The sequence below is a fragment of the Chaetura pelagica genome, unplaced genomic scaffold (assembly GCF_000747805.2).
Source record: "Chaetura pelagica isolate M959 unplaced genomic scaffold, ChaPel_1.0 scaffold83, whole genome shotgun sequence".
NCBI lineage: Eukaryota > Metazoa > Chordata > Aves > Apodiformes > Apodidae > Chaetura > Chaetura pelagica.
Window position 1 is genome coordinate 870,408 of NW_009952893.1, and position 3,942 is coordinate 874,349.

Below are 3,942 nucleotides of genomic sequence, written 5' to 3' on the forward strand. Positions count from 1 at the left end.
TTTTTTTTTTTTTTTCTTTTCTGTAATTGCCTCCAAAATAAAGCAGCTTGCAAGAGAAACACTGGGAGTTGGAGCAAAAAAAACATGGGGCAGAGTAAGAGGAAAAGTCATTCAATTTTTTGAAAATATATGCAAAATAAGCTATTTTTAGTGTATAAGGTCTAATGCATCTTGCCTTTTTTCAGGTATCTACATGAGGGCCAAAAAAGGAGCCAGTTACTCTAAATTCTTTCAGTTGGAAAGTATCAGAGAAATCTAAATTGCCCACACCACTTCTGGTTTTCCCAATCCTTCCCCACCAATTATAAGGGTAGCCAGAACAAATTAGAGTGTCACTTAGGAAACAGATATTCTAATGAGAGTAACACTTTGGCCTTAAAAATTTTCTGAAGAAAAAAGTGGAGAACAAAAGTACCTATTGGGATTTCCAAAATATGTGTAACTGCCTCTGATTTTAATGGGACTGTGTGAATACTTTTAAATCTAATGAGGCGCCTGATTGCCTCTGGAAACTAGGTCTGCAAACCTGAGTTTCACTGAGAACAAATAGAATTTAATAAATTAAAAGCTAATTCATACAAAAATATCAACATTTCATACTTTAGATGGTTCAATAGCTTTCCAAACTTTAACCCTTCCCCACACACTTAGGGCAATTGGATCTTTAATTTAATTAGGATGCTTTGGATACACCATAGGATTTTATGAAAAATAAAATTACTTGTGAAAATAACTAAATTCATCAGTGATAGACCTGCAGGTGAGCATTGCCTGCAAGAACAGAGATTCAAAATCAGTGTAGAAACTCCTCAACACCTGATTGCTGGAATTGAAAAAGGTAACAAATATAACATTTTTGGGGCAGCTGCTCAAAATTATTTTCTTAATCTGTATTATTTCTTCAGACACAGTAGACTAGGACTGGATTTTTGTTTAATATAATATGGCTGCTCTTATGTTACTGCTATTTCTAAATGGGATGCCTCATTCCTCCTAATATGGAGCTCCACAATTTCATTTTATTGTGGAAGCAAAGTGATCCTCCTTTTGCTCGGAGCTCGACTAGCATTAAAAGGGTGTAGTGCCAGAGGTTTCCAGGTAGAGCAATTTGCAGGAGTTAGCCTGAATGTGCATGTATTTATCTTTCTGTCAGATGAAATATGCTATTTATCCTGAAATAACAGCATCAGTAATCTTGAAGTAGAGTGTTACAAAAACCAAACAGCCATATGTTCATGATATGCAGGAAATTGTATACTAACTTTTATAGTTATTAATTAACATATTAGAACATGTACAGGGAAAACTTATGAACTAAAATAGAGTAACGGATATAGTGACTTTTTGCTAGATATGTTACTAACACTTGTTTTATCATGCAAATAAGTAAATAACATTTGTACAAATTAGATAATTTCAGCAGGAAAGCAGGACCCTTTTTATCTAAAAACACTTGCATAGAGTTAGAAGTCACTGGAGTTAGAACTAATATTTTTTTAAATTATCATGAATATATTTACTGTTACCCTGTTTTTTTCCCATTTGTCATTTTGTAACAGCAATATGGTATGATTTCAAGTATCTGTTTCAGCGTGACCTTTCAGTAACACAAATCTGTGGCACAGAAGTGTTACTATTTTAAAAATTCTTACACATTATCTTACACATTACACATTACTTGCTATCCATGAATGCAACAGTGGCATGAGAGCTGTGCATTACAAATAAAGATGCCAATAAATAGTGATTTGTCTGTAGAAGTTACATACCTGTCAGTAAAACAAAGCCTGGGTGCACTGAGAAGGTGAAATTAGGTAAGTTCTATGAAAAGGTTCGTTGATAAAGCTTTATTATAATAGGGGAAAATTAAAATAAATGAAATAAATGAAATAAACTTCTGCAATGACTGAAATTACTGAATTCCAAATACAATAAGCTTAAATTTTGCATAACTGATAAAAGCCTTATTTCTATATTCAGGCATGATCACTACATTTTTAAATAGCTTATTACTGAATTCATTAATTTTGGAAGTAGCATTACTGACTTACTGCTTTGTTAAAGCAGCCATCCCACTACACCTTAAAAATATTTTTGGTACATTTACCAAAATAACTAGTTTATGTATTGCTTCCTAATACTGTGATAAAATGTTAACAAATTTAAGTTGTGTTTGCTAATTACAGAGAATGAGCATCAATTGTTTTCTTTTTTTTTTTTTTTTTTTTTTTTTTAGAATAAAAGAAAAAATCTCTAATGAATGTGCAAGGGAAGCAAGTGTTTTTCCAGTACAGCAGTTTCTGCTGAATAGTAAACAATTGGGTTGTTTCAAGAGGAGAGTAGCATGGTCTGTAACTCTGACAGCTAGTAGTAGCTTAGTTTACTGCTTCTACCACCTGCCTTCTGGCTTAATATTGGAAGCAAGAAGCATGCAATTAAGTATGAGGAAATGAAAATAAATGACACTGTTCATTGCACATTACAAAGTGGCCAGCAGAAAGAATGCAGCTTGCCTGGACCTGATGACCCCTGGGGAAAACACATCTCGTGCCTGGGAAAACACCAGTGAAATCTGACACTGACCCTGGTTTTATCTGTTATCAGATGCTTTGGTTTACTTCTCAACAACTTGAAACTTTTTTTCTTTTAATTACAGTCTGCTTCTGAAAATCAGGGAGATATTAAAGTAAAGTGAAATGTGTGCTGCTTGTTAGAGGCTACAGGATACCAAACATGCAGGGATATATTTTTAGTCAGTTCTTGAGAAGTGTTATTTGTATTACATCCTTCGTTGGACCAAGTTAAACTTGAATTCTTAAATTCTCCAAGTCTCATTTTAGAGGTGAAAAGATTTTAGAATATTAATTCCATCTAAGCAACAATATTGCATTGAATGCAATATTACTAGGTATATAACTAACTTACCCACCCCAGAACTTGAATGCTTAAAACCTTTTTAATTTTAGAATGCCTGCTCTGTGAATGTTACACCTTCTTTTTTTTTTTTTTTTTTTTTCCTATATGGCTCACACAATTGTTAGATCATAATAGTAATCATTGGGTTTTAGTCATTCGTCCTAAATTGTCTAAGCACCTTTACAAAGCTGAGCAAATGTTATCCTGGTATTACAAAACAGGAAGAAACTGCACCACAAAGAAATCTGGTGGCTTGCTCAGAACACATAGCACATCAAAGAGCAGTTGAAAGTGAGATATCCAATAGAGCAAGAAAATAAAGGATTTAACATAAATCATTATATTGTACTGCAGAAGTAAAATCCATCTTTTTTTTCTTAAGTCCCGGATGAGTCTAATGCATGAATTCAGCCACTACTCTCTGATTTAGGTGGCCACATATAAATGGTGGGAAAGCTTTCATAATGGAAGCAGAAGCAATTAGGTACTTTTGTGTTTTCATGACCTGCTACAAAACTAGAACTAAGATGAGGTTTGCCAAAGTATGTAAACTTTTCAGTGAAGCTAGCCAGAAAATATTAGATAATTTCAAGTAGAAATGCTGCCAAGACTTTGTGGTTTTTAATGATTTCATCTTGAAGAAAGGAGCATGTTAGTAACTTGATGGGTATTGTTGTGAGTATTATTTTTTTCACCCCAACACCTAAAGTAAAACTCAAGGAGGAACTGAAACCTTTTAAGGACTCACAGACCCTCCAAACCAAAACCACCAACTTTCACATTTCTGTATGTATGCAAGTACACAAATTTTCTCTCTCTCTGTTATATTACATGCACACTCTGTATAAGGATTTTTATTTATTCATGTTCTATGAAAGTTAGTCTTCTCTGTTGCACTTCTTAATAGGACTTTTTAGACCCCATAGAAAAAAGGGTATTTGGATGTCTGATTCAGTATCTGCTAGTTAAAAAGCATGTCTTTCCAGAGGTACTTTCTATCCATAGCACTGTGCAACATGAAATATG